This window comes from Hippopotamus amphibius, chromosome 1, assembly GCF_030028045.1.
Source record: "Hippopotamus amphibius kiboko isolate mHipAmp2 chromosome 1, mHipAmp2.hap2, whole genome shotgun sequence".
NCBI classification, from domain to species: Eukaryota; Metazoa; Chordata; class Mammalia; order Artiodactyla; family Hippopotamidae; genus Hippopotamus; species Hippopotamus amphibius.
In genome coordinates, this window is record NC_080186.1 from 148,439,555 (window position 1) to 148,455,596 (window position 16,042).

At 42.6% G+C, this 16,042-nt stretch overlaps 1 protein-coding gene and 1 pseudogene across 2 annotated transcripts in view; both read right to left on the reverse strand.

Moving 5' to 3' along the window:
* The window catches only part of GALNT10 (polypeptide N-acetylgalactosaminyltransferase 10), a 216,194-nt gene that overhangs the window by 69,100 nt on the left and 131,052 nt on the right, over window positions 1-16,042 (reverse strand). The window lies entirely within an intron of this gene.
* LOC130850868 (ester hydrolase C11orf54 homolog) lies at window positions 8,137-9,067 on the reverse strand (annotated as a pseudogene).

Consider the following 16,042-nt stretch of genomic DNA (forward strand, 5'->3'; position numbering starts at 1 on the left):
ACTATGTGGGACATGTTTCCTGATTACAAAAATACTGCACTGTAGGCAATTTGGAAAACATAAAAGCACAGAGAAAAACAGAAATCTTCTGTGATGCCATCGTCTAGAAATAACCACAGGTATTGGGTGGTGTTTCAGTGTTATGCAGCCACAGGTGAGTCAGAAGTGAGTGTACACAAGGTAGCGTACTGGAGTGGTCCAAGGGCAGACCCCAAGGTCAGCTTCTAAGTTCAAACTCCACTCCTACCCTCCACAAGATGTGTGACCCCAGAGAAGATTCCGCACTTCTCTAAGCCTGTTTCCTTGAACATAAAATGGGGATAATATTAACATAACTTTCTTTCTGGAATAGTTAAATAAGATAAGAGGATTAAATAAGATAATGCATGGTAAATACTCAGCACAGTGTTTATCACATTCTAAGAACTCCATAAATGTAGCTATTATTATTACTAATTATTACTATACATAGATATATACTCACAAAATTTTTATTTACAAAATGGATCTTTTTGGTAACAACCATGTCATCAAATTTTCTCCTACAACACTAGTTCTCCAAGTGTGGACTCAGGGCCAGCAGGATCAGTCTTCCTTGGGAACTTGCTAGAAATACAAATATTCAGCCAGACCTTGACCTACTGAATCAGAAACTCTAAAGGGGGGCCCAGCCAAAGAGGTTTCAACAATCCCTCCTGGTGATTCTGACGGTCATTCCAATTTGAGAACCACTGATTTCAGTGGCTTCACAGCATTTTCCACCATGATTTATTTAATCAGTTGCCTCTTTTCAGACATTTAGGCTATTTGCCAGTGGGGCGCTGGAGTGGGCTGTACAGGCTCATGAGAGGCAACTGTAAATATTCTCAACTCTGTGCTATTTTGGTAGCTTGAAATCAGCGATGGAGGGAGTTTTTCCACCACTGAAATCAGCAAATGCTACAAAGTAGGGCCCCTCACCTTCACCCCAGCTGGTTATCTTTTCCCAGCACACTACTGGCTATTTCCATACGGTTTTGCTATACGAATAACACCACAGAGAACACACTTTCCATACATCTACTTGTATATCTTTGATTGTTTCCTCAGGAAAACGTCTAAAGATGGAACCGCTAGATCAGAGGATATTTTTAAGGACGTCTGATTATTTACTGTCAACTTAAACAGCACTGTGACTCCCACCAGCAGAGCAGGAGTAAATTTATTTCCCTGCATGGGCAAATCCTGACATTCTGTACAAGGCTTCACCTCCTGCGCTCCCCTCCCCCACCTCCCGCTCTGTGGGTGTGAATGTTAACTGTTCTTTCACACTTGGGCCTCTAGAGGGTCACTATCCGATTGAATTTTCTGTGCTGTCCTACGTGGGAGACACTAGTGATGCGAGGCTATCGAATACCTGAAATGTGTCTCGTGCAACTGAGGAAGTGAATTTTCACTTTTACTGAATTTTAATTAACTTAAATTTAAATAGTTGCACGTGTCTAGTGGCTACTGTATTAGCACAGCTCTAGGGATCCAGGAGGGACTATGGCTTGTGGTTCTTCTGTAACTGATCATCACGGTGACCTGAGATCCTGCATTATTTGAACCAGCTCTGATTTCAACATTCTGTTCCCACTGACCCATAAACAATGAATACTGGAATTTCTTAAATGTCTGGAAATCCTCATATTTCAGAATTTAAATTACAATCTTCCAGGCTGCATTTCCTATGTGGAACCCTTTGTCAGATTATGTCCCAGTAAGGGACTGGGAAATATTGAGCTCCCAGCTCAGCAGAGAAGCACAGAGGTTGTTCACTCAAAGGGTAGTCTCCCCATAATCACTGCTATCAATCTATCGCTGCTGGACCATCTTGCCTCTGTGCTTTTGCTTACGGGGTTCCCTGAGACTTCCTTCATTAGGCAATAACACCTCCTCTAGGAAGCCTTTCCTGATTATTCCCATTTAGAACTAAATGTGGATTTAAGTGGCCCTCTGTGAGGCCACTAAACATGGCTCACAGATCATGGCTTAGGTGAGAGCCTTGAGTCATCCACTTAGGACTTATTTAATCTATATTTTAGATAAAATTCTAATAACTTTAATAACTAGATTTCTGATTCCAAAGCTGATTTAAAACAGCAAATTTAAAAGGGGAAAAGACTCCTAGGGACAGACATGCTTGAGGTGACAAGAGGTAAAAATCATCTAAGAGCCATGCGGCAAGGGAGAAGATTTAGAAAAAATATATATATACCAAACTTGGGTTTCTGAAAACGGAGCCATTGGGTCATTCTGTGCAAGAGCAAATACTTTTCCAGACCTCAGCTGTTCTTAAGGGTAATGCTGTATGTAATAACTGATACTCATTAAGACAACCATAAGACATCAAATTCTAACTCTAAACTCTAAGGAAAAGGTGAGGAAAGTCATCCTAAAGTTCTAGGATTTAAAGCTTGACAGGATGTGAGAAGTCATCCATACTTTATAGATGCAGACGCTGAAGCCCAAAGAGATGATGTAATTTGCTCAAGGTCACAAAGCTATTTACTGGCAGGGCTGGAACCAAAGCTGGTCTATTTGTTCCATATCAATACCTGGAAAAGTCACTTGATGAACTTCTTACTCCATAATGCCACTGAATTGATGAGACATTCATGGAGGAAAAAAATGATGTATCTTCCCCACCCACCCCCACACGAAGATATTTTCTCTTGTCACTGATGATGAACACTGGGAAAGGCTACCTCTCTATATGGAAACAGGCGTCAAAAGAAAGAATAAGGCCAAAGCTGGCATTTATATCTTTATGACGAACATGGTGTGAATAGCACGACTTGGGGGTGATATAACATGTGAAAGAGCTCTCTTTAATTGGGGTGGTTAATATCCAAATTGGTATTACGCACAGGCAATGTGATCAAAGTCTGTAATGAAAATGAAATCCCTCAAACACATGGCTGTCCATCAAGATGCAAATGACAGAAGAGAAATAAACCACTGATGATACACAAATGATTTCAATGCTCCGTGCATCATCAGACATTTATTTTGGGGCTTGGGCTGTGGAGGAAGAATAATAGGGTTGATCTAAGGCAGTTACAAACCACCGCTGATAGATAAATATACATCTTCTCACTCTATGTAGGAGCAGGTATTCAGAACAAGGTGGTTCATACAGATAGACGGCGCTTTAAATGATACCTTGCAATTACATTACAGCCTTGCAGCAGATAATAAACCTTCAATGTCTTGAATAATTTAAAATTTTCCAGTGGCATGAAGGTTGGGAAAGAAAATCACACTTTGCTTTAGAGGGGGAAAATTCCTCAGCAAATCAAATGTTGGAATTCAGGCAGAAAATTGTCCAGTTTTTCATTCGTTCTCCTGATAGGTGGATCTTCCAACCTAGGTCAACCTGCCCCCTGATTTTCAAAGTCAAGGAGTCAAGAGTGAATGAACCTATAAGAAATAAAATAGGAAAATATAAAGCATGACATCCTTCCACGTTTTTCCTGTAGCCACAGAGGAGGGGATGTAGTACTCTGGATCCAAATGAACTGGAGTCTGGACCCTGACTCTGCCACTTGCTTGCTGTGTGACCTGGATCTTTCTGATTCTCAGTTCTATCCATCGTCTGTGATATCAGGACAATAATGCCAATCTCCCAGGACTCAGTGAGATCATGAAATAGCACTTCCTGGCACGTATGAAGTGTTAAGAGGGGCATTTATTATTGTTCTCATACATTATTACTAATAATGATAGTTTACATTTTGGGGTCCATAAGCTACAGATACAAAGGAGGATGAAGGAAAAAGAAGGAACAGGTGAACACGGAGAGTTTCATAAGCAAGGAATACTATGGCATCCAGGTTAATGCTTAGGGCGTGGTTAACCCACAGTTACTCTGAGCCAGCCACTGTTCTAAGCCCACTATGAGCAATATCTCAATTCATCTCCACAACTTTTTAAGGAAGTAGCCCAGTTTTACTCATTGAGGCACAGAGAAGTTAAGTACAAGTTCAATGTCACCCTACTGTCTTCCTCTAAACCCAGGGTGCTTAGAACCCAAGGATTTAAAGCCCAAACAACTTAAAGTTCTGCATTGTTTTTTTCAAAAATAATTTGCACATGCATAATTTTATGCTGTATCTATAGGGGAGTTGGTGTTCATAAAATTTGGTTCCTGGTACTGCCAAGGCGGGCTTGTGTAATTAAGTTAGTGATAGACACTGGTGAGCATCCAAAGAAACTGTCATAAGGGAAAATGCCCTTGTTAGATGACTAAAACTGTTTGTTCAGTCCTGTTGAAAATGTAGTGTATATGCTGTGTTAGCAATTAGCTAAAATATTAAAATGGGATGGATACTTGACTGCACTAGTTGGGCCTGAAATGTAATCAAAATGAGCTTCAGCTCATATGTTAAGTCAGTGAAAGAAAAAGAAGGACAAACCAGGTGTCTATACTTACAGCCTTGCCCTTTGAGTACAATGCGTGGTCCTGCCGACCGGGAATGGTCTGGATCGAGGGCTGTAATGTGTGCCTGACTTCTGGAGGTGCCAGACAGCTGTGGGGGCTGCACCACGCCAGCAACATATGCTCCCTGTTTGCGAGCAGGACTTGGTCATGAACCAGTCACCTGACTAAAGTACCCGGTGTCCTCCCTTCCTCTGCTCTAAAATGTAGAGGCTGAGTGAAGATTCCTGAAAGCAGGGCAGAAATTCCCTGAACTCTGAATCTGAGCTGCCTGGGAACACTAAGCTCTCTTCCACCAGTGCAAAGCCTTGATTTCTTTCAGATTTAAAAATAGACTGTGTGTGTGGGGAACTTGCAAAGCCTGAACTCGAGGTTTTACATGTAGAGAGCTTGCTGAGAGAGAGGATCCGTGGGAGTGTGGAAGAAATATTTAAAAATAAAGGTTGAAATGTGAATCGAACTGGAGTGTCTGTTCTTGAACTTACTCTACCACATTTTTTAGGAATTTATTTTGCAGTGGGAGGCTCTTGGGGGTGGGGATACAAACAAGGTCTTCAGAAACCTGGAGGGAGTCATGGGAAGATCAGGGCAGAAGTAGATCCTGTCGATGGGTGTGCTGAGGAGGATGAGTGTAATTCAATATGAGGAAACACATTCCTAAGAGCTGTCCAGTTAATCGTGACACAGCAGGCCAGATGTGGCACAGGTGCACAGAAGTGGCCCTCAGTGTACCTGGCCAACCTGGCCTTAGGGGTCACTGTAGCAAACATAAATAGGTGAGTACCTTGAGCTGAATGAACCAAAACCCGGGTGTCTTGACTTGAACTTTTCTATTTCTAAAGCCATCAAAGTGGTTAGAAGTGAGCTCATATGGAGGAAGCGCTTTTGCGGGCAAAAATGTTCTCTGGTAAGTTTTAAATGTCCCAGGAAAGACCAAAATCCATGTGCTGGAAACCAGGGCTTTTAAGTCAGGCACCCCTAGACTGGAGGAGATGTTGGTCTACCCACGAATAGATAGGACACCAATAGAAAAGGCAGGCAGCTTCTGACTGAGGACCAGGCAGGGACCCAAGCACATTCTCACATCAAAAAACATTGTATTGGACATTTCAGGAGGAATTTATTCCATGCCTGGTGAATTCAGAGTTATGGGCTTGGTTGGGGCCTCAAACAGGTGATTAGGGTAATTCAGAGGGAAAGTACCAAGCCATTTCTGTCACAAAGCTGTTCCAGCTTGAAAATAATAGTGCCTCCTTGTATTTATAGAGTACTGAATACTTTCCAAAAGTACTTTCCCATCTATGATCTCCTTTGGTCCTTACAATGGGCCAGAGATGTAGGTTTTGGCTCTCCTGCGGGGCTGTGAACGAGAGCGTTCCCCTCTCTGGACTTCAGTTTCCCTACGGTGGTCCCAGGACCTCCTGGATCAGAATCCCCAGAGAGCTGGTTATGCTGCAGACTCCTAGCCTCCACCCAGACAGAAAACCTGGACTCTGGCTGGGGTGGGGCCTGGGAATCTGCATGTTACACTTACTTTCCAGGTGATTCTTATGTGCACTAGAATTTGAGAACCCCTGCTCTAATATTTCATAACTCCTCAGCAGTGAGATCCTGTCATATGAAACACACACACTCAGCAACTAACTAAATCCTGAAAAAGTATAAAATTCGATGAGTGGGGAGAAAGCAGTCTGGTGTTGGCTGAGTGCATGTGATCACCCAGATAATAACAGCCTCTCAAGGATATAATTAGTGCCCTCGAAATTGGAATATGACTGTTTAATAATTTAAGTGAGATCATCAGGATTAATGAATAGCGGTTGAAATTAAACGTGGGACCATAAATCCACACAGGCCTGTTACACGGAGGCAATTACTTATGAGAAGGCATCCTGAAAAACAGGGTCTGACTGAGGCTGCAGGCATCTTAACTTAGCTCCTCCCACAAGGGCCCTGCAGCTTTGCACTTAAGGTAATCCAGGGTCTACATTCAAAGACACCACCATCCAACTGTATCACAAAGCTTATATTTGTGACATACGGTCTGCTGTTGCTATAATCCAGTGTTTTCCAAGTCTGAGCAGCATTTCAGCTCTATCAAAATAACCTGAGATGCTTGTTGAGAATGCAGATTCTTGGGGCCCACCCCAGAACCACTGAATCAGAATCTCCATGAGTGGGCCCTGGTAAGCTGCATTTTAACAAGCTCCTCAGTTGGTGCTGATAGCGATAAGAGTTAAGAAGCCCTACTTGAACCCAGTTGGAACTGGAGATGGTGGGGGACACACTCCAGGTGTGGGCTGCCTGCCTTTGAGGTCACTTTGTCCTTGGCCACCCGACTGGAGGGTTCCCCTCAGGGTTCTTCCCTTCTGTGGAAATCTGCATCCTCCTCCTTGTCTTCATGGCCCTTTTTAGCTCTTTGGGCTCTTTCACATTTCTTCTTTTTTAATTTATTTATTATGAATGCAAAATTTGTATTCATTTCTTTGGCTATAAACCAATGTTTAAAAATAATATTATATAGGAATTTATACTCCCAGGATATGTTATAATTAACATCTAAAGACAAAAAATACTTCTTGGGGGCTTCCTAGGTGGCGCAGTGGTTAAGAATCTGCCTGCCAATGCAGGGGACACAGGTTCGATCCCTGCTCCAGGAAGATCCCACATGCCATGGAGCAACTAAGCCCGTGTGCCAAAAAAAAAAAAAATACTTCTTGACAATTTGTTATATGCTTCGTACTAAAAAGCTCTTAAATCTGCACAGTGTTGGCATTACAAGATTAGAGAGTTGTTTCTGGCTAATGATTATTATCGAAAAACACTGAGGAAAATTCCAAAATTTTACTTTTTTCCCACTGAGGAAAAATTCAAAATTACACTTTACAATCAGTAAATTATAATTTTATATTTCACGAAGCACAGTAGTCATATTTAGCAATAGACTCACTTATAAATTAAAGTATACTCACTTCAAGGCTGTATTTTGATGCGATTTCTTTTCCTTTCTCTTCTTGCAAGTAATCAACAAGACACAAATTGCTTCCAACTGACAGTCCAAACAAAGGAGGAATCATGTCTAACTGTCTAGTTGCTAATATTCGTGAAAGGCAAACTGTAAACTTCTGAGTATGGTTCAACTTCACCAAAAGGTGTAAAGTTGCTGCCTCTGACCACCTTATTCCATGAAAGAAGCGTACTTTGATTTCTAAAATGGATTTTAAAAATTCAGTAGAAAGATTTAACAACTATCAACATTTCCAACACTGATTTTTCTAATACCCAGAAACATCCACTTAGCAGATGAGAGACTAATATGAAAAACTGGATAATACACAAAGGTAAATTATTACTATTAGCTAGTAGGAATAATCACTTGATTCTTAATCATGTTTATATTTAATTATAAACATAAGACTGATTTTTAGAATATAATATTGAAGAACATCTCTGTCATGTGTCTTTGTTCCTATTAATCCCTTTCACATAGATCTATGAAGTAACACAGAGCACAGTATCAACATACCTTTCATTTCAAAGGCCGGAAATGCATAGGGCTTAAGTAGTGAGACCATTTCCCTTAGACTTTATATTAGTATCAATTAATGAGTTAATCAATCAGTTAACCTTAGTTAATTATTACTTTTTCTAAATGGGTATCAGTTGATTTAATCTCACCCAAATGAATGGGTCTCTGTTGGCCGATCAATGCGATAGAGAAACTCTGTAGGTAAGACGTATCCAAGATATTCTACTATATCCGGGGTGGTGTCGTAATGGCAGTGTCCACCTTCTCCATGATGACTGAAACAATGAGTGTGCTCCAACCGCAAGTCAAACCCTGGGTCTCTGGAGACAAAAACTGGCAGACAAACCAAAGAAGCCTTCATCTCATAAAAACGCAACCATTTATTCACGTCTTTATCAGAGTTCAATGGGCAGGAAGAAAATTCTGCAGGCATAATGTGAATCTTCACTTTTCCCTTCTGAATCACAAAGTACTTCCATTCCTACAGGCTTATCTCCATAATGTTTTTCAAGAGTCTGTCTCATACAAGTCACAAAGTTAAGTTTTCCAGTTCTTCTTTTGGCTTTCACCTCAATGACCTTTCCAGGTTGGCCTTCACTGGCAAAAAGCTTAGCCAATAATGCACACCCAAAATCATGACATTCCTCACTGTATGTCTCTAACAGGCATCCTCCATCTGCGGGGTTAACTTCCATTCACAGAAGGTTTGTGTTCACTTTCTGTTTGAACAACTGGCATAAACTCAGAATTGAATCCAAGAGCCTGAAATGGGCCTGCTACTGCTCCAAGAATAAAAGCTCCAGGAAGCTGGATTTCTTTTGCAATTTTATTTAGATCATAAACTTTTCTTTTTTATTTACAAGAGGCAACAAGTAAGGTACACCTCCTACGCCTGCAATTCTAGTTTTCCCACAAATACCTTTTACAGGAAAGGTACATGGCTCCTTAGTCAAATCAGGGCAATCAACTACAGCGACTTGCACATCAGCAAAGTTATCCATTAGCCCCTTCTGCAGAACTCCAACAGGATCCTCCAGGCTTGGCACGTTAAAAGAATACTCAGTACAAGCCATCTTCTTTCTTCCTTAGGTGCGAATGAAACAGGAGGGAAGCGGGCAGGGCAGAACCTAATCGGTGAGCCACATTTCTAATTTCATCTAATCCCTATAATGAGACTCTGAAGTAGGTGGGGTAGCTGAGCGCGCATGGTCCTGTGTCTCAGTGAACAGTAACAATAACTCCCACCACCACCACAGCATCACTAACGAGGACTGTTACTGAATGCTGACTGCGTGTAGGGCCTTGCGCTTTCTCTAGTGCATTATCTCACTTAATCCTCACCTGACCCATGAAAGGGAAGGCGGCAGTTCCGGCTTTTGAGTTGGGAGTTATGGAAACCCACCCCCAACCAGTTTACACAAGAAGAGTATCCTGTACTGGCTCACAGAAGGGGAAAGGACAGGGGTGGAACTGGCCTGGAGTTAGGTAGGGCTCGGCTGGCATCACGGGCTGGCCCCTTGGATGAATCACGGCCACGGGGATGGGACAGTACCGGCCGGGTGGGCTGGAGCCTCCTTCATGGCTGGGTGGTATTACTGACCGGCTGTCCCTTCAGGATCACAAGGAATGAACGGCAGGCGAGGTGCAGTCCCCCAAACTGACCATGCCACCCCGTCTTCCTTCGCTGGAAAGGTGGGGGTGGGGACAGGGTTCTGTGTTTACAACAAAGAATACTGAGAGTCAATTCTGCTCAGGAGGAAGGTCTATTTATAGGTCATCTTCATTCACTCATAAGTTAAAATACCTCTTCTTCTGTCATAAGACAGCAGAAACATGTTTTCCGGGAAAGGTCAGGACTGGTCTTTCCTCCCGCCTGGTTAAGACAACTCTGCTGGCTGCTGGGGACGTTTCTGGGAAGGTAATTGTTAGTTTGAGTTTTCCATTAACAGAGACTGGAGTGCAGTTATTATTTAGAATATTCTAGACCATATATTTTGACAGAACATAGAAAAAAAATTAAAAGTTTCTGAGAAGACTGGGCAGAAAACAGCCTTATAATTCTACCTGTTTCCACCCTCACTACGTATTATTAGCAATGCCCAATAAATCCCAGTCATTAACAGGCACAGGAACGGAGGACACGCAGTAGACGGTGGGAGTTATTGGTTATTTTGAGATTCCCAGTTGCTCATAAACAATGTGGGCATCTCTGAAGAGGTCTGCATCTATGAAGCAAACAAATGAAATCCTTTTTTTTATTTTTAAATCCTTCTGGGAGGAATGAGTAGTTTGGTCTTTCAGGGGATGGACTTGAGTGTATACAAGGATCCCAAAGGTTGAAAAAGGCAGTCTGCACCTGTTAATACTTTACAGGAACCAACACCCCTAAATAGTACAAGAGGAAAGAGTGTTACTATGGTCTTCACATGCCTGTTTCTTTGTTTTATGTAATGATGCAAGAATTACATTTTCATGAGACTTTTCTATTTGAGATAGGAAAGCAGGAGAATAAAAAGAGAAGAAAGAGATATTAAACCTTTAATGCTCAGGAACACTACATTGATTGACAGTGCTGCAATTTTTTCCTTTTAATTTTTGGAATAAATAAGAGACATATAAATGTGTGGATTTGGCCTTCCTGATCTTCAGAACTGTCAAGCATTGCCTGTTTTTGGCTACGAAAATTGGTAACATTTTAAGCCTCCTGTGTTTACAGATCTGAAGGTGCCTCTGGATTCAAATCAGACAGAAATTGGCTCTGGAGCTGGGCCTGCCTGATAAAGGCGTGACTGAACCTTTTGGGGGCTGGAAGTTTTGCAAGGAAATTGGGAAGAATCCCTGAAGTATCCTCTGGCAACGAGTCCATTTCACAGCTGCCGATGGGTCTGGTGTTGGGTAACAGGTTAGAGCTAATGCCTACTTTTTGGCTGTTGTGCTTCACTGAACTGCTAGAAACAATATTATTTAGAGGAGCTGGCTAACATTTACGTAACCAAGCAGGAACCTATGGGGCCTTCCCAGGACAGAACCCCCCAGGCTCCCACGTCTTCCACCTGCCTCTTGTTTGTAGAAAAGCTTTAGCCACCCCTGCACCCCGCCAGTCCCAAAAGGCTGGCTCAGGAGTTAATGATCAGGAAATGTGAAGATGCAGAAACTAAGAATGCTTGTTGGGCCGGGAAACTGGTAACAAGTTAGACTATAAACCAGCCACATAGAGTCACCAAACTCCCAGTTCCCTGAAACATACAGATAAAGGTCTGACACACATTCCTAAGTTGTTTTTACAGGAAGCACACCCCACACCAGAAAACTGCCGACCACAAGCATATAGACCACAGAGCAGCTGAAACCAGAAGAGAGGTGATGCTTGAAACTCCATCTTGATGCCAGCCTCTCTGAGAATGATGCGCGAGCTGATCACACACGCTGCAGCCCCCTCCCTCACACTGCCTTTAAAACCTCTATCTCCTGACCAGCAGCTTGAAGATGGTCTTAGGACATTAGTCCACCATCTTCCCAGGTTGCTGGCCCCTGAATGAAACAACTTTTCCTTTTCCACCAACACTTGTCTCCTGAGTATTGGCCTTTTGAGAGGCAAGCAGCTAAACTTGAGTTGGGCACCAGCCCTGCCTGGTTACGTTTACTATGAAGGAAAACAGAACATACTTCTTAGACGTATGGATGTGTCTCAAATGTCATGACTGAGCATTTCATATCTTTACCTAGCAGTTGTTGTTTTTACCTAAAAGTTGTTTTATTTAGGGGGTGGGCTATGGAGAGGAGCTGAATTCCTTGTACTTGAGTTTGAATTTTCTACTAAATGTGAATTTTCCCCATTAGGCAAATGGTGGCTATTAAGATGCTCCCAATAAAATTAGGTCTAATATGTTTAAATTGCTTACAACAGTGTCTGGCACATGGTAAGTGCCATCTAGGTGTTACACAGCATTAGTATTATTGCTGTTACTGCTTCTTCCCTTCTACGAGGCAGACAAAATCAGCCCTTTCAGCTACCCACTCACTGAGCTAAAAGAAGGACGGGGAAAGGACTTGGTTGGTTTGTACTCGATCAAGCTAAGTACTAAGGAAACTCTTACTTTTATTTCAGCCTCAAATCTCATCTCCCTCTAGACTCTGAGTAAATAACGATTCACATCAGACCCAAGCTGGCAGAAAGGCCCAGGAGCTTTCTGAAGACAGACTATGACAGAAGAGGGGCAGCTCTGTGGCTCTCTCCCTGGGGACCTTAACCAAGGACCTCCAAGCACCTGCTTTGTTGGGTTTTGCCTCCCCCCATTATGTTTTTAAGGGAACACTAAAACAGTGGAAAAGGTTAGACTTTAATCCTCACAAGAAAACCAGGAAAATATTAGCAGTTTAGCACAGTTTTGCTGCGCCAAGTTTTTAAAATGTAGAAGGCTCGCCTACCTCAATAGACGCGCGTCATCTTTCTGAAAATATAATGCAGCTATTTTCCACTACAGAAACGATTCTTTCCCAAACATCAGAGCTTTTGATGCTTCAGATACAATCCGAGTGATTTATTTGATTTTTTTTTCCTGTCTCAGTAAATCATTTATACAGTGCTTGATTCACAGAATCCTGTTTTTTTTGATGCACAAAGATGCACAAAGTATCCCACAAATATATCAACTCCTGCATGCTGTGTTCTTGCCAGATATTCACCAAAAGGTTTACAGATTTCCCTCATTATAAACTAATTGATATTCTGTAACAGCTTTTATCTTCTTAGCACTTCTCTCCTTTGGAGTCTGAGAGAGAAGCATCTAGGATGTTATGTGAAAGGAGAAGAGAATTAGGAAACGTGTGGATTTTCTTAGTGGTAAGACACCCTAGAGACTGATAGGTAAGAAGTGTGTTTCTTAAGGTTACGGAGCCCATCGTGGGGAAGATGGATCCCTCATCAAATGGGATGACTAACCAGGAGGAGACCCCTCTAAGGGCAGGTAAGCAGTTTAGGACACCTCCCACTGATCTCTCAGAGCCTCAGTTTTGTCATCTGTAACATGGAACTGCTTCCCTTGCCTTCACAATATTTCATTTCTGGGGCGGCCAGGAGAGGGGAGGCCGGGCAGGCCAAAGTACAAACTCTCGCGCTGCCCACACAGCCTGCTAGTTTATGCTTTCCCCTCTGTGCTGCACTCACTGGCGCAGGCTCTGCCCTGCCGGGGAGGCGCACAGCTCCTCATTGCTCAGCCTGTGCCTGCGTCAGCCAGGTCAGGAGGAAAGTCGTAGGGACAGATCCGTGTTGTGCTCTCTGCGCCAGCCTCTCCAACAATACGCCTAACATTCTGGGGTCCTGTGAATGCTGTCTCTGTCTCACAACTGACTCAAAGGAGAAGAGATGTGATAGTTATTTAATAATGACAAGGGGAAATGACTGTAGAAAACTGCGTGGAAGAAACCTGGATACAAAGTTAAATATGATTGGAGGTCCACTACACAGAGCGTAACGTGAAAGGACTAAATGTAGAGTCACATTATGGATTATTATCTAGCTAGTAAAAAACAGATGAGTTAGTGTTATGCCTATTGACCTGAGGAATGTCTGTGACACATTAACAGGGAAAAAAAGAAGAGCAATGTGTACAGTATGATCCCATTAAAAGGGGAGAAAAAAACATGTAAAGATTAGGGGTAAAAGTTCTAGAATCAGGATGCATAGCTTTAAATCAAAGCTCTGCCTCACTGAGCTAGGTAGACTGGCCATTTACTTACCCTCTCTATCTCAGTATTCTCATCTGTAAAATGGGGATAAACTATTACTGTTTTCAAGTAGAAAGGTTTGAGATCATTGAGTCTAGTGGTTTTTACGCTGGGAATGACAGAAGCCACGATAGTGCTGAGGTGACGAATGGGTGAATGCACTGAGCACAAATGCCCAGTAAGTATTAGTTCTTGTTATTACACATTAGCATTACGATGCAGAGCAGTCTAGGAGGATACACACCAGACTGTTGATGAATTATTTCAGGTGGGGTGCAACTAGAGGGGGATTGGGATGGTACGAAAAAGAAGATGGAAAAGAACAGACACTGGGAACCAAAGAAGATATTCAGATGGCAGATGAGACGGTCAATAGCAAATGTCACAGGGAACTGCAAATTGAAACGACAATAAGAAACCACTCCACACCTATGAGGATGGCAAAAATCCAAAACACGGACAACACCAACTGCTGGCAAGGATGTGGAGCAACAGGAACTCGCATTCACTGCTGGTGGGAGTCCACAATGATATAGTCGCTTTGGAAGACAGTTTGGCAGTTTCTTACACAACTAAATATACTCTTATCGTATGATTTAGCAGTTATCTTCCTTGGTATTTACCCAAGTGAGCTGAAAACTTACGTCTGCACAAAAACCCATACATTGATCTTCATAGTTGCTTTATTCATAATTGCCAAAACCTGGAAGCTACCGAGATGCCTTCAGTAGGTGAATGGATAAATAAATGGTGGTACATTCAGACAATGGAATATTACTCAGCACTAAAAAGAAATGAGCTACAAGTTATAAAAAGACATGGCGGAACATTAGATGCATATTACTAAGTGAAAGAAACTGATCTGAAAAGATTGCATGCTGTATGATTCCAATTTTATTAGACATTCTGGAAAAGGAAAAACTAAGGAGACAGGAAATAATTAGTGGGTGCCAGGGGTCAGGAGGGAGGGAAAGATGAACAGGCAGAGCAGAGAGGATTTTTACGCCCGTAAACTACTCTGTATGACACTATAATGGTAGACACCTGTCATTACGCATTTGTCCAAACCCACAGAATATACAACACCAAGAGTGCACCTTAATATAAACTATGGATTCTGGGTGATAATGATGTATTGATGTAGGTTCATCCATTGTAACAAATGCACCCCTCTGGCACAGATGAAGGACACTGATGAGGGAGTGAGTGTGGGGGGGATATGTGTGTAGGGGGTGGAGGGGTGGATGGGAACTCTCTGTGCTTTCAGCTTAATTTTGCTGCGAACCTAAAACTGCTCTAAAAATAAGGCCTGTTTAAAAAAAAAAAAGAACCACTGGGAAAGGGGAGAACCCTAAACGTTAACAGTAATTGCCTCCAGGTGATGAGGTTACAGAAGGTTCTTTCTGCACTTTCCACATTTCCAGCTTGACTCCTAGCCTGTGCCTGCGATGTTCCCTCTGCCTGGAACATTCTTCCCCCTCCCCTACCCCAAGGAGCAGTATCTGCTTCTCCCTTAGGATCGAGTTTAGCTGGAGTTTCTTCTGGGATGTCTTCCCTGATCGGCTCCGTGCTCGACAGCACCTGAGCCTGCACCAAGAGGCACATATTCCCTGGTCTTACAATTGCCCCTTACCTTGTCTGTCTGCCCTGCTGGATGTGAGCCTTAGAAAAGAAGTCTATTTTATTCCCGTTGCAGCCCCAGCACCTACTGCACAAAGTCATTTCATGAATTTTGCTGAATATATGAATGTGAATGAAATCAGGACAGATGTAGAGAAAAACAAAATAAGCAGCACAAAACTCAAAGTGAAAAGAACCCAAACAATACAGTGAAAGTGGGGAATGGGCAGCCCAACATTTGTGGTGGTCCTGGAAGCAAACTAAGGCTTCGAGAGAGATGACAAGAAACAAGGAATAGATGCTGACAGGCTCGTGTTAAGAGTGGTACGTTGCAATGCAAATTGGGTCAGGGCAAACTGATCTCCTTGACGTGTCTCCAGGACAGGTGTGGTGTGACAGCACAGGTCAGAGTTAATAAGCCCATCGTGGAAGGAAGACCTGGGACCCTAGTCTCAATGGTGAGAGTCTCTACCATGTGTACTAATGGGCCGTGCAATGTCCATACTCCTGCTTGCTTGCTTAAAAACATCCTTTCAGGGAACCCTTCCATGTGCATGCTTTTGTTTGCTTGGGGAGCTGAGTTGGGGGAAATGATGTCAATGTGATCGTATCATAACCTTTCATTTCTTCACCTCATCATTCCAGGCAGCCCACAGTTCATCCAAAAACAATAATCCCTTCCATGACTACATATCCTATTTTTT